The 23,816-nt window shown below is 38.8% G+C and overlaps 1 protein-coding gene across 10 annotated transcripts in view; it reads right to left on the bottom strand.

Annotated features, from left to right (window-relative positions):
- The window catches only part of OPHN1 (oligophrenin 1), a 726,794-nt gene that overhangs the window by 635,826 nt on the left and 67,152 nt on the right, over window positions 1-23,816 (bottom strand). The window lies entirely within an intron of this gene.

Below are 23,816 nucleotides of genomic sequence, written 5' to 3' on the forward strand. Positions count from 1 at the left end.
GGGATCTTGTTTAAAATGCTGATTCTGTGTCAGTAGGTGTGGGGAGGAACCCAATATTCTATATTTCTAATAAGCTCCCATGTGATGTCATTGCAGCTGGCACAGGAACCACACTCTGCTGAGCAATAACTATCAACACTGGCTGCCAAATAGAATCACCTGGGGAGCTTTAAAAATTCTCATTGACCAATCAGTTTTAAGCTCATCAAAAACAGAAAAGAAGATAACACTTTCCAGCTGATTTTATGATGCCAACATTACCCTGATACAAACCCAAATAACAATATTACAAGAAGCCGCCTACCACCTCCCTCTCTACCCCATCCCTCTGGGTTGTCCGAGAGCACCAGTTTTGAGTGCCCTGCTTCACAGTAAAAATCACCACAATACTGTAATTAGCCTCCAATTAAAATAAATTAACTAATTTTTTAAAAAACACTACAAGAAAACCACAGGGAAATATCCATTATGAATACTGATGCAAAACTCTTCAACAAAATACAAGCAAACAAAATTCAACAGCATACTAAAAGGATTATAGACCATGACCAAATAAGTTTTATTCCTGGAATGCAAGGATATTTAAACACACACATACACACACATGTAAATCAATCAATCAATGCAATGAAAGAAGAAATAAACACATGATTATTTTAATCAATGCAAAAAATATTTGACAAAATTCAACACTCTTTCATGATAAAAATACTCAAATAGGAGTAGACAAAAACTTTCTCATCATTATAAAGGTCATATATGAAAAGTGCATACCTAACATCATCAGTTCAGTCACTCAGTCATGTCTGACTCTTTGCAACTCTTTATGACCAAATTACAACTAGCTATAGCATTACTTTGCCAACAAAGGTCTGCCTAGTCAAGGCTATGGTTTTTCCAGCAGTCATATATGGATATGAGAGTTGGACTGTGAAGAAAGCTGAGCGCCGAAGAATTGATGCTTTTGAACTGTGGTGTTGGAGAAGACTCTTGAGAGTCCCTTGGACTGCAAGGAGATCCAACCAGTCCATTCTGAAGGAGATCAGTCCTGGGTGTTCTTTAGAAGGAATGATGCTGAAGCTGAAACTCCAGTACTTTGGCCACCTCATGTGAGGAGTTGACTTATTGGAAAAGACTCTGATGCTGGGAGGGACTGAGGGCAGGAGAAGGGGACGACAGAGGATGAGATGGCTGGATGGCATCACCAACCCGATGGTCGTGAGTTTGAGTGAACTCTGGGAGTTGGTGATGGACAGGGAGGCCTGGCGTGCTGCAATTCATGGGGTCGCAAAGAGTCGGACATGACTGAGGGACTGAACTGAACTGAACTGATAGCAGTTATTGAAAATTTGTTATCTTGTTGTTGTTTTCAAATTGTTTATGCTTTGTGTCTCTCTCTGCTGTACTATAATCTTATTAATGTTACTAGCTATATTACTTATATCTATTTTTTATGATTGTTGCCTCTTGCATCACCTAATGTATAACTAGACCTCCAACAAAATTAATGATGGCTAATGTATTGATCACATGGATCACAGCCTTGTCTAACTCAATGAAACAATTAACCATGCCATGTAGGGCCACCCAAGACAAAAGGGTCATGATAGAGAGTTCTGACAAAACGTGGTCTATTGGAGAAGGGAATGGCAAACCACTTCAGTATTCTTTCCTCATGAACAATATCTAACATCATACTAAATGGTGAAACACAAAAGCTTTTCCTCTAAGACCAGGAACAAGACCAGGATGTCTGCTTTCACTACCTTCATTCAACATAATATTGGAAGTTCTAGCCAGAGCATTAAAGGAATAATAAGAAATTAAAAGCAACCAAATTGGAAAAGTAAAATTATCTTTGTTAATGGATGACATGATCTTATGTCTAGAAAATCCTAAAGATTTCACACAAGAAAATGTTAAACCTAATAAACAAATTCACCGAACTGGCAGGATACAAAATCTACATGCAAAACTCAGTTGTATTTCTAAATACTAGTAATACACAAAACAAACAGGAAGTTAAGAAAACAATTCCACTTACAATAACATCAATAATAATAATAAAACTTAGGAATAAATCTAACCAAGGAGGTGAAAGATTTCCACACTGAAAACTAAAATTTGTTGAAAGAGATTAAAGACCAATAAGAATGCTCATGGTTTGAAAAGCTTAATATTGCTAAGATGACAATACTATTCAAAGTAATCAACAGATTAAATGTAAGCCCTATAAAATTCCCAATAGCAGTTTTTGCAGAAACAGAAAAACCCCATAAGGAATCTGAATGGCCTCAATTTGTACCCCAAAATGGCCAAAGCAATTTTGAAAGAGAAGAATAAAGTTGGAATGATCATAATTTCAGATTCCAAACCTTACTACAAAGGTATAGTAATCAAAACCATGTGGTATTGGCATAAGGACAGACATATAGGACAATGGAATAGAATAGAGATCCCAGAAATAAACCTTTGCATATACGATCAATTGATTGTCAATATAAATGCCAAGATCATTCAATGGGGAACTAACAGGGTTTTCAACATGTGATGCTAGGTAAACTAGACATCCACATACAAAAGAATAAAGATAGGGATTGCTATTGCTGCCACCAATCCCTCCAAGGGTCCTGTGAGCAAGCACAAGATAATGCTTAACACCTTCCTGGGAGCGTTTGCAGTCTGCCACTGCCAAGGGTCCCATACTCCAGGGACAACATCCCTGGGAGAGCACATGGCATGCCCTGGACTGTTGCAACTTCCTGCCATCTTCTAAAGGCTGCAGGCACTCCCCACACATCCCAACTGTGGCTGCCACATCCATCCCTCACCTCAGCCTGCCTAAGTGTGCCCAAATCAGCCTGCTGAGCCCCAGGGATGGTACAACCAAAGAAAAGGAGGAATTCTCTCAGTGAGAAGAGAGTACAGGAACAGCAAGTGCAGTAGATTAAATCCCCACAATTGGCTTAATAAACCCTGCAGCTGTGGAATATCTGAACAAATGAAGGCTCCCACAATTTGAGGCTGGTCTAGTGTTAATAACTGTGGACTTTGGGGGCAAGTACATGGGGGAATTGGGCTAGGTCAGATTCTGAACTGGTACCACAATGTCCACAGCATGTTGAGAGACCTACCTAGAAGTATCAGAGGACTTCCTGAGGAAGTGAAGACTGGCTGTGGCTCAATGTGGGGATGATGAAACTGACAGCTGAGGGCAATAATATTAATAATAGTACAATTTTTTGTTTCATTCTGTTCTATTGTTTTCCTTTATTATTCTTTTATTTTTATTTTTTCTTTTTTATGCTTCTATTTGTAATATATATTATTTTGTTTTATTTTCTACTTCTTTCTACATGACAGTTTTTCCTTATTTTCATTTTTTCTTTTGTTTTTATCACCTTTTTAAACTATATTCTATAATTTTTCATTTTTACATATTTTTTTGTTTTGTGTTTTGCTGCTGTTTTCTTCTTTCATTAGTTCTGATTTTATCTTTTCTTTCTTTTTATTAATTTGCTTGCTGCTTTGTTTTTCTTTAGTTTTTATTGTTCATTTTTGGTTTGAGGTTCGTTTATTTGCTTGTTTACTCCCTTTGTTTTCTTTTTTTCTTTCTTTTTTTTTTTTGGTCAGTTTGTGTGTCTGTGGGTGTTTCTTTGTGTGTTTTTGTTTCTTTGCTTTTACTTTTACCACTTGTCTTGGGGGACTTGTCTGTTGGCTTTCTTTTCCTTTTTCTTTTTCTTTAATGATTATTTTATTCCTCTTCCATGCTCTGATGCTTGTGGGGTCTTGGTTCTCTGACCGGAGGTCAGGCCTGAGCCTCTGAGCTGTGCAAGCCAAGTGCAAGACCCTGGACTGCCAGCAAACTCCCAGCACCAGGGACTATTAATCAGCAAGAGATTTCCCAGAGGATTCCATATCAATACCAAGACACAGCCTCACACAACTGGCAGCAAGCTCCACTGCTGGATGCTTCACACCAATCAACTAGTGAGACAGAAACAAAATCCCACACATTAGCATACAGGCTGCCTAAAATCATACAAAGCTCAGAGATACCCAAGACACACCACCTGACATGGCCCTGCCCATCATAGGGACAAGATCAATCTCTAGCCACCAGAATGCAGGCACCAGTGACCCCCAACAGGAAGCCTACCCAAGCCACTGGACCAATGTTACCAAGTGGGGGAAGACACAACAGAGGGAAGAGAAACTAAGATCCTGCAGCCTGTGGAAAGGAGATCCCAAACACAGTAAATTAAAAAAATGAAAAGACACAGAAATGTGTTGCCGCTGAGGAGCAAGGTAAAAACAAAGAAAAAAAAATGCTTAAAGCCAAATAAATGAGAAGGGAATAGGCAATCTGCCTGAGAAAGAATTCAAAGTAATGATAGTAAAGATGATATAAAATATTGAAAATAGAATGGAGAAAATACAAGAAACATTTAATAAGGAACAACAAGGACTAAAGAAGAAACAAAGAATGATATATAACATATTAAAATTAAAAATACACTAGAAGGAATCAAAAGCAGAATAACTGATGCAGAAGATAAGCTAAGTGAGCTGGAAGATAGAATGGTGGAAATAACTACCATAGACCAGAAAAAAAGAAAAAAATTGAAAAGAAGTGAAGATAGTCTCAGAGACCTCTGGGACATCATTAAACACACAAACATTCAAATTCTTGTGGTCCCAGAAGAAGAAGAGCAAGAGAAAGTTTCTGAAAAATCTTTGAAAAGATTATATTTGAAAACTTACCTAATATGGGAAAAGAAATAGTCGCCCAGTCCAGGAAGCTAAGAGAGTCCGATACAGGATAAACCCAATGAAAAACATGCAGAGACACATGTAAATCAATGTAACCAAAAAGTGAACAAAAAGAAAAAGTATTAAAAGCAGTAAGGGGAAAGCAACAAATAACATACAAGGGAATTCCTGGTCTCTCAGCAGAAAATCTTCAGGCAAGAAGGGAGTGGCAAGATATACTTAAAGTGATAAAAGGGAAAAACTTACAAGCAAGATGATTCTACACAGGAAGGATCTCATTCAGATTTGGCTGAGAAATCAAAAGCTTCAAAGAAAAGCAAAAACTAAGAAAATTCAGCACCACAAAACCAGCATTACAACAAATGCTAAAGGAATTTCTCCAGACACAGAACACAGGGGAAGAAAAAGACCTTCAAAAATAAACCCAAAAGATCTACAAAAACAGTCCCAAGATGGCAGAGGAATAGGACGGGAAGACCAATTTCTCCCCCACAAATTTATCAAAAGATCATTTGAATGCTGAGAAACTACCACAAAACAACTTCTGAATGCTGGCACAGGACACCAGGCACCTAGAAAAGCAGCCCATTCTGTTTGAGAGGAGATAGGACAAAATATAAAAGACAAAAAGAGAGACAAAAGAGTTAGGGGTAGAGATCAGTCCTGGGGAGGGAGTCGTGAAGGAGGAGAAGTTTCCAAACCAGTGGGTCTGTGGGGAATTTTGGAATCTCAGAGGGCAACATAACCAGGAGAAAAAAAAAAACAGAGACTACATCTTTAATCGCAACTCGCAGCAGAGAAGTAGCCCAGATGCTCACATCTACCACCAGCGAGGGGGGCTGAACAGAGAGGCGAGGGCTGCATCATCAGTGCTTAGGGTAAGGACCAGGCCTGACTGCCCTGAGGACAATCTGAGGGAGTTAATGGGAGATAGCAACCCAAACTGTGGGATAGCCATAGGGAGAGGAAAACAAAAAAAAAACAGAACTTTTCCACGAAAGGTTCTAACGTTAACACGCAGCCTGGCCCGCTCACAGCACGAAGGATTGAGCAAACACCAAAAAAGAGCTAGCCAGCTATGTACAGGCCACTCCCCCCTGCCAGAGGCACAGAGGCAGGCATGCCACAGCCAGAGCCAGAAGGCAAGAGGCATTCTCGGCCCCAGAGACCAGCATCCTTCACCAAACTGTGAGCAGACTCCCAGTTGCTAACCAAGTATTCCTGGAATCCTGAACGGTTTACATCTGCCAGGAGGGTCGCAGCCTGAGATCAGCTCCCCAGAGACACATGGCACACCTGAGACGGTGCTCTTACGGTGCACCTGGGAAACTGAGCGGCCAGGACCAGGGATGTGGTTAAGATGCACACCCCATCTGGGACAGTTCGCTCACCAAACACCTGGTCACCCGAGCTGCTCGGACCTGGGAAGGGCAAAAAACGCACGCCGAACCAAGTCTGTGCCCTTGTGGAGTACCCAAGAATCTGAACCTGAGCAGCTAAGACCCTGGAAGTGCATGAAACGCAGTGCCCGCTTTGGACAGTGCCCCTGCAGAGCATCCTGGGGCCTGAGCAGTATAGACCCAGAAAGCACACACCACCATGAGCTGGGATAAACCCAGTGTGGTCCATACACTGCAAGCACTCTTCACACATGCCAGTGATATTTGTTGCAGTGTTCCTCCCTCCCCACAGCACAACTGAACAAGTGAGCCTAAATAAGTGACCACCTTCTCCCTCTTGTGTCAGGGTGGAAATTAAACACTGAAGAGACTTGCAAACAAAGGAAACCAAAATAAATAAAGAGAGAACCACTCTGGAAGTGACAGGTGCAAGAGATTAAAACCCTGTAGTTAACATTGACTAAGCATTGGAAGGGGACTATGCTGCTGCTGCTGCTGCTGCTAAGTCACTTCAGTCGTGTCCAACTCTGTGCGACCCCATAGACGGCAGCCCACCAGGCTCCCCTGTCCCTGGGATTCTCCAGGCAAGAACACTGGAGTGGGTTGCCATTTCCTTCTCCAATGCATGAAAGTGAAAAGTGAAAGTGAAGTCGCTCAGTTGTGTCCGACTCTTAGTGACTCCATGGACTGCAGCCCACCAGGCTCCTCCGTCCATGGGATTTTCCAGGCAAGAGTACTGGAGTGGGGTGCCATTGCCTTCTCTGGGAAAGGGCCTATAGACCTGGAGAAATACAAGCTGGAACAAGGAACTATCTGACCCCACACTGCCCACAACAGCTCCAGAGAAATTCCTAGATATATTTTTACTATTATCATTTTTAATTTATTTTTTTATTTTTAAGTTCTTTATTATGCCTTTCATTTTTATGTTACCTTTTTATTATCTTACCAAAAAAGACCCTATTTTTAAAGCAATTCCTAGATATATTTTTACTATTATCATTTTTAATTTATTTTTTATTTTTAAGTTCTTTATTATGCCTTTAATTTTTTATAAGCTAACTTTTTATTACCTTACCAAAGAAGACCCTATTTTTAAAGCAAATTTCATATATATATATTTTTTATAATTTTTGTGCTTGATTTTGTTTTGTATTTTCAATATTCTATTTCTGAGAGTCTAACCTCTAGTCTAGATTTTTTAATTTTGCTTTTTGGTATTTGTTATCAATTTTGTACCTGTAAGAATCTAATCTTCAGTATACATTTTCACTTAGGGGTGTGATTACTGGCTTGATTGCTCTCTCCCCTTTTGACTCTCCCATTTCTCCCCCAGGTCACCTCTATCTCCTCCCTCCCTCCTCTCTTCTCTACTTAACTCTGTGAATCTCTCTGGGTGTTCTGGGCTGTGGAGAACACTTAGGGAATTGATTAACGGCTAGACTGGTCTCTCTCCTTTTGACTCCCCCTCTTCTTCTCCTGTTCACCTCTATCTCTCTCCTCCCTCTTCTCTTCTCCATGTAATTCTGTGAACCTCTGGGTGTCCTTCAATGTGGAGAATCTTTTTACCATTAACCTAGATGCTTTATCATCGGTGCAGTATGGATGGAGAAGTCTTGAGGCTACTGTAAGAATAAGACTGAAAGCCAGAGGCAGGAAGCTTAAACCCAAAACTTGAGAACACCAGAAAACTCCTGATTCCATGGAACATTAACCAACAAGAACTCTAATCCAAAAGCCTCCATACCTACACTGAAACCAAGCTCCACCCAAAACCTAACAAGTTCCAGAGCAAGACATACCATGCTAATTCTCTAGCAATGCAGGAACACAGCCCTGAGCATTAAAATACAGGCAGCCAAAAGTCATGCCAAACCCATAGACACCACAAAACTCACTATTGGTCACTTCATTGCACTCCAGAGAAAAGAGATCCAGCTCCACCCACCAGAACACGGACACAAGCTTCCCTAACCAGGAAATCTTGAAAAGCCACTAGTCCAAGCCCACCCAGAGGGAACAACTTTCACAATAAAGAGAAACCACAAACTTCCAGCCTACAGAAAGGCCACCCCAAAGACAGCAATCTAAACAAAATGAAAAGGGAGAGAAATATTCAACATGTAAAGGAATGCCCGCCAAACCATGATAAATGGCCCACCAAACCAAAAAAAGAGATAGGCAGTCTACCTGAAAAAGAATTCAGAATAATGATAGTAAAGATGATCCAAAATCTTGAAAACAAAACAGAGTTACAGATAAACAGACTGGAGATAAGCATTGAGAATATGCAGGAAATGTTTAACAAGGACCTAGAAGAAATAAAAAATAATCAATCAATAATGAATAATTCAATAACTGAGAAAAAAATACTCTGGTAGGAACCAACAGTAGAATAACTGAGGCAAAGAGAGGATAAGTGAGGTGGAAGATAGAATGGTGGAAATGAAGCAGAGAGGATAAAAGAATTAAAAGAAATGAGGACAATCTCAGACATCTCTGGGACAATGTTAAACGCCACAACATTTGAATCATAGGAGTCCCAGAAGAAGAAGACAAAAAGAAAGGCCATGAGAAAATACTTGAGATAATAGTTGAAAACTTCCCTAAAATGGGGAAGGAAATAGCCACCCAAGTCCAAGAAACCTAGAGAGTCCCAAACAGGATAAATGGAAGGAGAAACAACCCAAGACATATATTAATCAAACTAACGAAGATCAAACACAAAGAGCAAATATTAAAAGCAGCAAGGGGAAAATAACACCTGTTTATGATAAAAACTCTCCAGAAAGTGGGCATACAGGGAGCCTACCTCAACATAATAAGGCCCTACATGAAAAATCCATAGGAAACATCATTCTAAATAGTGAAAAACTGAAAGCATTTCCTCTAAAATCAGGAACAAGACAAGGGTGCCCACTCTCGCCATTATTATTCACCATAGTTCTAAAGTCCTAGCCACAGCAACCAGAGAAGAAAAAGAAATAAAAGGAATCTAAACTGGAAAAGAAGTAAGACTGTCACTGTTTGTAGATATCATGATACTATATACAGAAAATCCTAAAGATGCCACCTAGTTTGAATTTAGTAAAGTCACAGGATACATTAATTAATTAATAGATAATTAATTAATACATAGAAATTAATTAATACATAGAAATCTCTTGCATTCCTCTACACTAACAACATAAGATCAGAAAGAGAAATTAAGGAAATGATCCCATTTACCATTGCAATGAAAAGAATAAAATCCTAAGAATAAACCTACCTAAGGAGGCAAAACTGTACTCAGAAAAATATAAGATACTAATGAAAGAAATCAAAGATGACACAAACAGATATACCACATTCTTAGACTTGAAGAATCAATATTGTGCAAATGACTATACTACCCAAAGCAATTAACAGATTCAGTGCATCCTAATCAAATTACCAATGAGATTTTTTACACAATTAGAACAAAAAGTTTTATGGTATCTATGGAAACACAAAAGACCTCAAAAATCCAAAGCCATCCTGAAAAAGAAAAACAGAGCTGGAAGAATCAGGCTCCCTGACTTCAGATGATACAACAAAGCTATAGCCATCAAGACAGTATAGTATTGACACAAAAACAGAAATATAGATCAATCAATGGGACAGGATAGAACGCCCAGAGATAAACTCACACACCTATGGGCACATTATCTCTGACAAAAGAGGCAAGAATATACAAGGGAGAAAAGATACCCTCTTCAGTTAGTGGTGGTGGGAAAACTGGACAGCTTCTGAAAAAGAATGAAATCAGAACTCATCCGAACACCATACACAAAAATAAACTCAAAATGGATTAAAATTTAAATAAAATCTCTGAATATAAAAAGAGCAGCTCAATATCAGAAAACAACCCAATAAAACAGTCTTATGGACTCTGTGGGAAAGGGAGAGGGTGGGAAGATTTGGGAGAATGACATTGAAACATGTAAAATATCATGTATGAAACGAGATGCCAGTCCAGGTTCAATGCACGATACTGGATGCTTGGGGCTAGTGCACTGGGACAACCCAGAGGGATGGTATGGGGAGGGAGGAGGGAGGAGGGTTCAGGATGGGGAACACATATATACCTGTGGCGGATTCATTTTGATATTTGGCAAAACTAATACAATTATGTAAAGTTTAAAAATAAAATAAAATTTAAAAAAAAATGGATAGAAGAGCTAAACATGCATTTTTCCAAAGAAGGGGTGTGTGTGTATGTGTGTGTGTGCGTGCGTGCATGCGTGTGTGTTAGTTGCTTACCTGTGTTCAACTATTTGTGACCCCATGGACTATAGCCTGCCAGGCTTCACTGTCCATGGGATTTCCCAAGCAAGAACATTGGAAAGGGGTGCCATTTCCTTCTCCCAAAGAAGACATACATATGTCCAAAAAGCATATGAAAAGATGTTCAACATCACTAATTATTAGAGAAGTTCAAATCAAAACTACAATGAAGTATACCTCACACCAGGCAGACTAGCCATCATCAAACAATGTGGAACCAATCAATTCAGAAGATGGTATGGAGAAATGGAACCCTCCTACACTGTTGGTGGGAATGTAAATTGCTAATAGAGACTATGGAGAACTGTATGGAGGCTCCTTAAAAAACTAAAAATAGAACTACCATATGATCCAGCAATCCCACCTCCAAGCATTCACCTGGAGAAAACCATAATTCAAAAAGATACATGCACCCCAGTGTTCACTACAGCACTGTTTACGACAGCCAGGACATGGAAACAACAAAAATGTCTAATGACAGATGAATGGATATAGAAGTTTTGGTACATATATTCAATGAAATATTACCCAGCCATTAAAAAGAATGAAATAATGCTATCTGCAGCAACATGGATGGACCTAGAGATTGTCATACCGAGTGAAGTAAGTCAGACACAGAAAGCCATAGCATGTGATATCACTCCTATGTGGAATCTAAAAAATGGGTACAAATGAACTGATTTACAATACTGAATTTGAATCAACCAAATGTAGATATAGAAAACCATCTTATGGTTACCAGGAGATAAGGAGGGAAAGAATAAATTGTGAGAGTGAGATTGACATGTACACAGTACAATATATAAAATGCATAATTAATAAGAACCTACTGGACCTCTCTGCTCAATACTATGTAATGGCCAATATGGGAAAATAACCTAAAAAAAGAAAAATGGATATATGTATATATATAACTGGTTCACTTTTCTGTATATCTTAAACTAACACAACATTGTAAATCAACTATACTACAATAAAAATTTTTCAAAAAACAACAATCCAATTAATAAATGGGCATAGGACTTGATAGATATTTCTCCCATATAGAAATCGCCAATAACTAAATGAAAAGACTCTGAACATCACTAGCCATTTAGGACAATATAAATCAAAACGAGAAGACACCACTTCACACAAATTAAGATGGTTACTATAAAGTCAAGAAACACCTGGAGTAACAGGCAAATTTGGCCTTGGAATACGGAATGAAGCAGGGCAAAGGCTAACAGAGTTTTGCCAGGACAATGCACTGGTCATAGCAAACACCCTCTTCCAACAACACAAGAGAAGACTCTACACATGGACATCACCAGATGGTCAACACCAAAATAAGACTGATTATATTCTTTGCAGCCAATGATGGAGAAGCTGTATACAGTCAGCAAAAACAAGACTGGGAGCTGACTGTGGCTCAGATCATGAACTCCTTATTGCCAAATTCAGACTTAAATTGAAGAAAGTAGGGAAAACCACTAGACCATTCAGGTATGACCTAAATCAAATCCCTTATGATTATACAGTAGAAGTGAGAAATAGATTTAAGGGACTAGATCTGATAGATAGAGTGCCTGATGAACTATGGAATGAGGTTCATGACATTGTACAGGAGACAGCGATCAAGACCATCCTTAAGAAAAAGAAATGCAAAAAAGCAAAATGGCTGCCTGAGGAGGCCTTACAAATATCTATGAAAAGAAGGAAAGTGAAAAGCGAAGGGGAAAAGGAAAGATACATCCATATCAATGCAGAGTTCCCAAGAATAGCAAGAAGAGATAAGAAAGCCTTCCTCGGTGATCAATGCAAAGAAATAGAGGAAAACAACAGAATGGGAAAGACTAGAGATCACTTCAAGAAAATTAGAGATACCAAGGGAACATTTCATGCAAAGATGGGCTCGATAAAGGACAGAAATGGTATGGACCTAACAAAAGCAGAAGATATTAAGAAGAGGTGGCAAGAATACACAGAAGAACTGTACAAAAAAGATCTTCATGACCAAGATAATCACGATGGTGTGATCACTCACCTAGGGCCAGACATCCTGGAATGTGAAGTCAAGTGGGCCTTAGAAAGCATCACTACAAACAAAGCTAGTAGAGGTGATGGAATTCCAGTTGAGCCAGTTTAAATCCTGAAAGATGATGCTGTGAAAGTGCTGCATTCAATATGCCAGCAAATTTGCAAAACTGAGCAGTGGCCACAGGACTGGAAAAGGTCAGTTTTCATTCCAATCCCAAAGAAAGGCAATGCCAAAGAATGCTCAAACTACTGCAGAATTGCACTCATCTCACACGCTAGTAAAGTAATGCTCAAAATTCTCCAAGCCAGGCTTCAGCAATAAGTGAACCAACCGCGAACTTCCAGATGTTCAAGTTGGTTTTAGAAAAGGCAGAGGAACCAGAGATCAAGTTGTCAACATCTGCTGGATCATCAAAAAAGGAAGAGAGTTCCAGAAAAACATCTATTTCTGCTTTGTTGACTACGCCAAAGCCTTTGACTGTGTGGATCACAATAAACTGTGGAAAATTCTGAAAGAGATGGGAATACCAGACCACCTGACCTGCCTCTTGGGAAACCTATATGCAGGTCAGGAAGCAACAGTTAGAACTGGACATGGAACAAGAGACTGGTTCCAAATAGGAAAAGGAGTATGTCAAGGCTGTATATTGTCACCCTGCTTATTTAACTTATATGCAGAGTACATCGTGAAAAATGCTGGGCTGGAAGAAGCACAAGCTGGAATCAAGATTGCTGGGAGAAATATCAATAACCTCAGATATGCAGATGACACCACTCTTATGGCAGAAAGTGAAGAGGAACTAAAAAGCCTCTTGATGAAAGTGAAAGTGAAGAGTGAAAAAGTTGGCTTAAAGCTCAACATCCAGAAAACGAAGATCATGGCATCTGGTCCCACCACTTCATGGGAAATAGATGGGGAAACAGTGGAAACAGTGTCAGAATTTATTTTGGGGGGCTTCAAAATCACTGCAGATGGTGATTGCAGCCATGAAATTAAAAGACATTTACTCCTTGGAAGGAAAGTTATGACCAACCTAGATGGCACATTCAAAAGCAAAGACATTACTTCGCCAACAAAGGTTCATCTAGTCAAGGCTATGGTTTTTCCAGTAGTCATGTATGGATGTGAGAGTTGGACTGTGAAGAAAGCTGAGCGCTGAAGAATTGATGCTTTTGAACTGTGGCATTGGAGAAGACTCTTGAGAGTCCCTTGGACTGCAAGGAGATCCAACCAGTCCATTCTGAAGGAGATCAGCCCTGGGATTTCTTTGGGAGGAATGACGCTAAAGCTGAAACTCCCGTACTTTGGCCACCTCATGGAAAGAGTTGACTCATTGGAAAAGACTCTGATGCAGGGAGAGATTGGGGACAAGAGGAGAAGGGGACGACAGAGGATGAGATGGCTGGATGGCATCACCAACTCGATGGACCTGAGTTTGAGTGAACTCCAGGAGTTGGTGACGGACAGGGAGGCCTGGTGTGCTGCAATTTATGGGGTCGCAAAGAGTCGGAAATGACTGAGCGACTGAACTGAACTGCACTGATAAAAAAAGAAAAGAACAAGCATTGTCAAGGATGTGGAGAAATTAGAACTTTTGTGTATTGCTGGTGGTAAATTTAAATGGTACAGCTACTGTAGAAAACAGGATGAGAGTCCTCTAAAAACTAAATATTGAAATACCATATGATGGAGCAATAATTCCACTCTGGATTTATACTCAAAAAAACCGAAAGCAGGAATTCAAGCAGATATTCAATATTCAACCACCAATATTCACAGCAGGATTATTCACAATAACCAAAAGGCAGAAAAAATGTAAATGTCTATCAACAGATTGACAGATATAGAAAATGTGGTGATACATAAATGGAATATTACTCCACCTCAAAAAAGAATGAAATTCTGATGCATGCTACAATGTGGATGAAGCTTGAAAATTTTATGCTAAGTGAAAGAAGCCTAACACAAATGGACAAATACAATATGATCCCACTTTATATTAGATATCTAAAATAGGAAAATCCATACAAACAAAAAGAATAATGGTGATTGCAAGGGGCTGAGGGGACAGGGAAACTGGGAATTATTACTTCATGGGTACAGAGTTTCTATTTGAGATAATGAAAGTTCTGGAAATGTGGGGTGGTGATGGTTGTATGATATTGTAAATGTATTAAATGCCACTGAATTGTATACTTAAATATGGTTAAAAAGATACACTTTATGTTATGTATATTCTACCAAAATAACAAAAAAAAAATTATCAGGCCCCCATCCTAGACCAATTCCATCAGAACCTCTGGGAGTGAGATCACTACCTTTAAAGTACCTCAGGTGTTTCCAATGTTCAGCCAAGATCAAGAACCATAGATCTGAGCTTTTTCCCCTCTTGGAATACACAAAATTTTCATTTGCAGATCATGGATGATAGACATCCAACTGTGCTTTTTCCAACCAAAATGAGATATTAGCTCTACCAGGTTGTCTCTGAATACTCATTTCTAGGGTAACTTGAATTAATAAGCTACTAGAATACTATCACTATAACTGTAGAGTATAAAAACTGTGTTCAATGATAAAGTATTTACAGATGAAATGACAGTCTGCAAATTTTGATTCAAAGTAATTCAGGCCAAGGGGAAAAGTACTGCATGAGGGTTATAGATAAAACAGATAGGCCATACATTAACAATTATTGAAGCTGAATGACAGGTACATAACCGCACTTTATATTATCCTCTCTACTTTTGTGCATATTTAGATTTTTCCATGTTAAAACTGGAAACAGATTTAATTACATGTGCAATGGAAATAATCTAAAATATTTAGTAATAAGATCTTGGACCTATAAATTAAGAATAGATACATACAATGGAACATTAAGCAATATTTTTATATGATAGAAAAATTTTGTAATCATACGAGGAGATATTTATGATGTTTAATTTAGGTAAAAAGCAAGTTATCAAAATTAGCATATTCAATATGATCCAGTTTGTGGGTTGACAGTAGAATGGAGCAGTTTAGTGCTAGATCTGACAGAACTAGGTTTCTGCCACTTACTGTGACCCAGGAAAAGGGAGAGTATAATAGCATCCAATCCCATGAGGTTTTCATAAAGATTAAGTTGAAATAAAGTAATTACAGCACTTAAGAGCTTAGTAGTAGTAGCAGTAGAAATAGCAATAGCAGTATCAGCTATATTTGGCTAGAGCTACTTAAAAAAAAAAGCAAAGCATTGGAAAAATATCTAATATCTTAATATCTAAAATGAAATAATAGTAAGATATTCTAAATTCATTGACATTAAATGAGTAGCCAGTAAGGGCCCACTGTGAAAAAGATAGCGGGATTCTAATGCTGCACCACTATATAAAAAAGCGGAATTCTAATGCTGCACCACTATATAAAAAACAGCTACATCTATATATAATAACAATGAACTAATCAGAAAGATAAATAAAGAAAACAATCCCATTTACAATAGCATCAAAAGGAATGAAATACCTAGAAATAAATTTAACCAAAAAGATGAAAGATCTATACACTGAAAATTATAAACATTGATGAAGAAACTGACAAACACAAATAGAAAGATATCTCCTGTTCATAGATTACAAGAATTAGTATTATTAAAATGTCCATTATTACCTAAGGCCATAAACAGAATCAATGCAATCTCTACCAAAATTCCAATGACATATTAGAAAAAATAGAAAAAACAATCCTAAAATTCATGGGGAACAACAAAAGACCCACATAGCCAAAGCAACCTGAGCTAAAAGAAAAAAGCTGGAAAAATCATAATACCTGATTTCAAACTTTATTACAAAGCTATAGTGATCAGATCAGAATGCTACTGGCATAAAAACAGACATATAGAACAATGGAAAAGAATTAAGAGCCCAGAAATAGACCCATGTATATACATGGTCAACTAATATTTGACAAAGGAGTCAATACTCAATGGGAAAGGATAGCCTTTTCAATAAATGGTGTTGGGAAAACTAAATACACACATGCAATGGAATGAAACTGGGCCCCTATCTTATAACCACTCACAAAAATTAGAAAGCAGCAAAATTCTGTAAAGTAATTATAATTCAATAAATAAATTAATTTTTTAAAAAAAAAGGATTTATCATGTTAAAATTTGAAAAAAAAATAATTAACTCAAAATGGCTTAAAGATTTGAATGCAAGACTTCAAAGTATAAAACTATTAGAAGAAAACAGATGAGAAAAGCTCCTTGACATTGGTCTTTAAAACATTTTTTGATATGACAATAAAAGTGAAAGAAAAATAGACAAATGTGACCAAATCAAACTAATAAAGTTTTGCAAAGCACGAGAAACAATCAAAAGAGTGATGAGACAACATACAGAATGGTAGAAAATATCTGCAAACTAGACATCTGATAAGACATTATCCAAAATGTATAGTGAATTCAAACAATTCAATAGCCAAAAAAGTAACCTGATTTAAAAATTAGAAAAGTACCAGAACAGATATTTTTCCAAAGAAGACATACAAATGCCCAACATGTTCATGAGAAAAAAAAAAAAAGCATAATATCTCTAATCATGAAATGAAATCAAAACCACAATAAAATATCACCTCATGCCTATTAGAATGGATAAAAAATTTAATACAATAAATGTTAGAGAGGATGTACAGAAAGGAACACCTGAGCACCATTTATAGGAATGTAAATTGGTGCAGCTACTAAGGAAAACAGTATTTAAATTTGTCAAAACATTAAAAATAGAACTACCATACAATCAAGCAATTTGACTCCCATATATTTTTCCAAGGGAAATGAGATCTCTCTCTGAAAGAGATACCTATATCCCCATGTTCATTGCATTCACAATACCCAAGACACAGAAACAATATAATGTTGCCTGGATAAATATAACGTAATATTAATCAGCCATTTAAAAAGAATGAAATCCTGCATTTTGCAGCAATATGGATGGGCCATGAAGGGATTATGCTAAGTGAAATAAGTCAGAAAGAAAAACAAAGTCTATATATTCTCCTTTATACGTAGAATCTAAAAAAAAAGTGAATTTAGAGAGTAGGGGAGAGAGATAAATATAGCTGATCAGGAGGAGGCTGAGCTCACCTCCCCTCACAAACACATCCAAAATACAACTGCATGTGAAAATAACCTGGCATAACAGCTCTTCCACAACCAAGACTGTAAAGGAAGATCCACACAGAGTCTGACAGGAAGGCAATTAGGCACCCCAGTCCTAGGATTCAACATTGGGAAGGTGAGCCCCCTTATCTCTTTCGAAAATAAGTCAGGTTTACGAGAAAGCTGGAAGAAAATAAGACTCTACTCTTGAAGAATGCACATACAGAGGCAGCATATTCAAAGCTGCCTGGGTCTCTAGCCAGCTTGGTAGGACTGCTCGACTATACACACTCAACCGATACCAGGATCCTGCTCCAGCTCCTCTTTCTCCAGTGCTGCTGCCCACAAAGGCAGAGGCTGCTTTTGCCAATGAGTGTAGGACTGCTCGACTATACACACTCAACCGATACCAGGATCCTGCTCCAGCTCCTCTTTCTCCAGTGCTACTGCCCACAAAGGCAGAGGCTGCTTTTGCCAATGAGTGTGCTCACACTTAGAGGAAATGGAGCCAGCTTGGACTACAGCCTTGCCTCTAAACAGGGCAGAGGAAGTCACTGCCAGTGTACATGTCCATACCAAGATTCAGTTCAGTTCAGTCGCTCAGTCGTGTCCAACTCTTTGTGACCCCATGAATCACAGCATGCCAGGCCTTCCTGTCCATCACCAACTCCCGGAGTTCACCCAGACTCACGTCCATCGAGTCAGTGATGCCATCCAACCATCTCATCCTCTGTCGTCCCCTTCTCCTCCTGCCCCCAATCCCTCCCAGCATCAGAGTCTTTTCCAATAAGTCAACTCTGCATGAGGTGGCCATACATAGGAACAAACCTAGCTCCAGAGTAGAGAACACCATCTGCAGCAGGAAAGAATGCAGCTCATTAATGTGGCACCAACCCCTCTAGCCCCAAACCAGTCTCTAACCAAGGCATACACACAACAGAATGAAACCAGCACAAAACTGCAGTCCCAAGCCCTAACCAGGATCCCAACCAAGGCAAAGAATACCATTACACCCAGGAGAACCCAACTCCCTCAGGACTCCTGTTCCAGCCTTTCACGTCCTGTCACTTCCCCCATTGTGGCAATAATGGCCACTGAGAATAGGAGAAGCTCTGGCTCACACATGGCTCTATCTCTGGCTCTTGCTGCTTAACTCCAGCCCTACCTCCCACCAAGGTGGTAGCTACCAGTGCACCCCAGGCAAAGATGCAGCCATTGCCCACTTAAGATCCAGCTCTCCCATGAAAGCCACTGGACACATGTAGACTGCATAAGGGAGCTACCACACAAGAACACCTTTCAAGACTAGGATAGGTCACTGTTTCACCTAACATCATAGAGACAGAAAAAGTTAAACAAAATGAAAAGACAGAGGAATGTGTTTCAAACAAAAGAACAAGGCCACATATAAAAAAAACCTTAATGATACAGATAATCTACCTGATAAAGAGTTCAAAGCAATAGTAATAAGAACACTAAATGAACTGAGAAAAGAATAGATGAACACAGTGAGAATTTTAACAAAAAACTAGAAAATATGCAAAGAACTAGTCAGAGCTGAAGAATACACCTGAATTTAAAAATTTGCTAGAAGGAATTAACAGATTAGGTGATAGTAAATAATACATAAAAGAACTGAAAGATAGAATATTTGAAATAACCCAATCAAAACAGTAAAAGGGAAAAAATTTGTAAGAGGATAGTTTAAGGGACCTCTGGGACAACATCAAGCATAATAACATTCATATTATATAAGGCCCAGAAGGAGATGAGAGAAAGGGATAGAAAATGTATTTAATGAAATTATGGCTGGATACTTCCAAACAGGAAGAAGGAAACAGATAATCAGGTACAGACAGTCCAAAACAAGATGAACTCAAAGAAACCTACACCAAGATGCATCAAAATGTTAATGGCAAAAGATGAAGAAAGAATTTTAGAGGCAGCAAGAGAAAAACAAAAAACCACATACAAGAGAATCTTCAGCTGAACTTTCAGTAGAAATTTTACAGGCCAGAGAGAATGCATGATATATTTTAAATGCTGAATGGAAAAAATCTACAACTTAGGGCAGTCTTCCCAGCAAGGTTATCATTTAGAATTGAAAAAGATAAAGAGCTTCTCAGATAAGCAAATACTAAAAGAGTTCATCAACACTAAACCATCTCACAAGAAGTGTTAAAGGATCTTCATTAAGTGAAAAAGGCTGCTGCTGCTGCTGCTGCTAAGTCGCTTCAGTCGTGTCCGATTCTGTGAGATCCCATAGACGGCAGCCCACCAGGCTTCCCTGTCCCTGGGATTTTCCAGGCAAGAACATTGGAGTGGGTTGACATTTCTTTCTCCAATGCTTGAAACTGAAAAGTGAAAGTGAAGTTGCTCAGTACTGTCCGGCTCTTAGCGACCCCATGGACTGCAGCCTACCAGGCTCCTCCGTCCATGTGATTTTCCAGGCAAGAGTACTGGAGTGGGGTGCCATTACCTTCTCTCGGTGAGAAAGGCTACAAGAAATAAATTGTAAGAAAAGGAATAACCCATAAGTAAGGGCAAATATATAGTAAAGAACTGTGGCTCAATCACTTAACTAAGCTAGTACAAAGATTAAAAGACAAAAATTGTGAAGTCAACTATAACTACAATAAACAGTTAAGGGGTAGACATGAGGATGTAAAATACAACATCCAAAACACAAAATGTCAGGCAAAACTGAACAATGTAGATTTTTAGAATATGTTTGAACTTAAAGGATTATCAATTTAAAAGACAAATGAAAAATGTACAATCAGTTCAGTTCAGTCACTCAGTCATGTCCAACTCTTTGCGACCCCATGAATCACAGCACGCCAGGCCTCCCTGTCCATCACCAACTCCCTGAGTTCACTCAAATTCATGTCCATCGAGTCGGTGATGCCATCCAGCCGTCTCATCCTCTGTCATCCCTTTCTCCTCCTGCCTCCAATCCCTCACAGCATAAGGGTCTTTTCCAGTGAGTCAACTCTTTTCATGAGGTGGCCAAAATACTGGAGTTTCAGCTTCAGCATCAGTCCTTCCAATGAACACCCAGGACTGATCTCCTTTAGGATGGACTGGTTGGATCTCCTTGCAGTCCAAGGGACTCTCAAGAGTCTTCTCCAACACCACAGTTCATAAGCATCAATTCTTCAGCGCTCAGCCTTCTTCACAGTCCAACTCTCACATCCATACATGACCACTGGAAAAACCATAGCCCTGACTAACCGGACCTTTGTTGGCAAAGTAATTTCTCTACTTTTTAATATGCTATCTAGGTTGGTCATAACCTTCCTTCCAAGGAGTAAAGTGAAGTCACTCAGTCCATTCCAACTCTTTGTGACTTCGTGGACTGTAGCCCACCAGGCTCCTCCATCCACGGGATTCTCCAGGCAAGAATACTGGAGTGGGTTGCCATTTCCTTCTCCAGGAGATCTTCCCAACCCAGGGATTGAACCCAGGTCTCCATAAGCGTCTTTTAATTTCATGGCTGCAATCACCATCTGCAGTGATTTTGGAGCCCAAAAAACTAAAGTCTGACACTGTTTCCACTATTTCTCCATCTATTTCCCATGAAGTGATAGGACCAGATGCGATGATCTTCGTTTTCTGAATGCTGAGCTTTAAGCCAACTTTTTCACTCTCTTCTTTCACTTGCATCAAGAGGCTTTTTAGTTCCTCTTCACTTTCTGCCATAAGGGTGGTGTCATCTGCATATCTGAGGTTATTGATATTTCTCCCAGCAATCTTGATTCCAGCTTGTGCTTCATCCAGCCCTGCATTTCAAATGAATTATTCTGCATACAAGTTAAATAAGCAGGGTAACAATATGCAGCCTTGACATACTCCTTTTCCTATTTGGAACCAGTCTGTTGTTCCATGTCCAATTCTAACTGTTGCTTCCTGACATGAATACAGGTTTTACAAGAGGCAGGTCAGGTGGTCTGGTATTCCCATCTCTTTCAGAATTTTCCATAGTTTATTGTGATCCACACAAAGGCATTGGCATAGTCAATAAAGCAGAAATAGATGTTTTTCTGGAACTCTCTTGCTTTTTTGATGATCCAGCAGATGTTGGCAATTTGATCTCTGGTTCCTCTGCCTTTTCTAAAACCAGCTTGAAATGTACAATAGATACACAAAAATTAGAAAGGAACACAAATAAAACACAAAAGAAAACATCAAACCACAAGGGACCAACACCTAAAGAATAAGAAAAACACAGAAAATGAGAAAAATGGGAAAACAAGTAACAAAATAGCAGTAAGTACATGCCTATCTCAAATAAACACCCTAAACTACCATCCAAAGGAATTAGCAACAACGAACAAAGCTCAAAGTCAGAAGAAGAAATGAAATGATAAACATCACAGTGGAAATAAGTGAAATAGAGAACAACGAAAAAAAAGATCAATGAAACCAAAAACTGGTTTTTTGAAAACAAAATTGATAAGCCTTTAACCAGGCTCAGTAAGAAAAAAGCAAGGAACCAAATAAACAAAATAATAAATGGAACAGGAGAATTCACCACAAATATCACAGAGATACAAATAATCATAAGAGAATACTATTAACAGTTACATGCCAACAAATTGGACAACCTAGAAGATATGCATAAATTACTAGAAACATACAATCTTCCAAAACTGAATCAAAAAGAAAGATATAACCTGAACAGACCAATTACTAGGATTGCAATTGAATCAGTAATCAAAGAACTCCCCCTCCAAAAAAGTACAGGACCATAAGTCTTCATGGGATAATTCTATTGAATACCAAGCATACAAAGAAAACATAATACTTCTCCTTCCCAAACTACTGCCCCCCAAAAAAAAAATTAAAGAAGAAACATTACCAAATTCATTTTTTGAGGCCACTATTACCGTTACACCAAAACAAAAGATATTACCAAAAAAGAAAATTAGAGGCCAATATCTCTGATGAATAGAGCTTTCCAGATTGTACAGTGGTAAAGAATTCACCTGCCAGTGCAGGAGATACAAGATATGCAGGTTTGCTCCCTGGGTCAGAAGATCCCCTGTAATATTTCCAGTAACCTTGCCTGGAAAATTCCATCAATAGAGCAGCCTGGCAGGCTACAGTCCATGGAGTCACAAAGAGGACACATTGAGGGATTCAGCACACACACATCTCTGATGACTATAGAAGCAAAAATCTTCACAAAATCTTTTAGCAAACCAATTTCAACAATATATAAAAGGGATCATATACCATGATCATGTGATTTATTCCAGGGACTCAAGGATGGTTCAGTATGCACAAATCAATATGATGCACCATATTAACAAAAGGAAAGATAAGATAAAATAAAATTACATGACAATCTCAACAAATGCAGAAAATCCATAACCTGAATATACTAAAGACCATTTAGGATAAACCCACAGCTAACAACATACTCAATGGTAACAAGATGAAAACTTTTACACTAATATCAGGAACAAGATAAGAATGTCCATCTTCATCACTTCTATTCAATACAGTATTGGAAGTCCTCACTTCAGTTCAGTTCACTTCAGTCACTCAGTCGTGTCCAACTCTTTGTGACCCCATGAATCACAGCACACAAGGTCCCCCTGTCCATCATCAACTCCTGGAGTTCATCAAACTCATGTCCATCAGGTCGGTGATGCCATCCAGCCATCTCATCCTCTGTCGTCCCCTTCTCCTCCTGCCCCTAATCCCTCACAGCATCATGGTCTCTTCCAATGAGTCAACTCTTTGCATGAGGTAGCCGAAGTATTGGTGTTTCAGCTTCAGTGTCAGTCCTTCCAATGAACACCCAGGACTGATCTCCTTTAGAATGGACTGGTTGGATCTTCTGGCAGTCCAAGGGACTCTCAAGAGTCTTCTCCAACATCACAGTTCAAAAGCATCAATTCTTCGGCACTCAGCTTTCTTCACAACTCAGCTCTCACATCCATACATGACTACTGGAAAAACCATAGCCTTGACTAGACGGATCTTTGTTGGCAAAGTAATATCTTTGCTTTTTAACATGCTATCTAGGTTGGTCATAATTTTCCTTCCAAGGAGTAAGCGTCTTTTAATTTCATGGCTGCAATCAACATCTGCAATGATTTTGGAGCCCCTAAAAATAAAGTATGACACTGTTTCCACTGTTTCCCCATCTATTTCCCATTAAGTG

This window comes from Bos grunniens, chromosome X, assembly GCF_055505025.1.
Source record: "Bos grunniens cultivar Pamir isolate PY7600 chromosome X, Bosgru_T2T1.0, whole genome shotgun sequence".
NCBI lineage: Eukaryota > Metazoa > Chordata > Mammalia > Artiodactyla > Bovidae > Bos > Bos grunniens.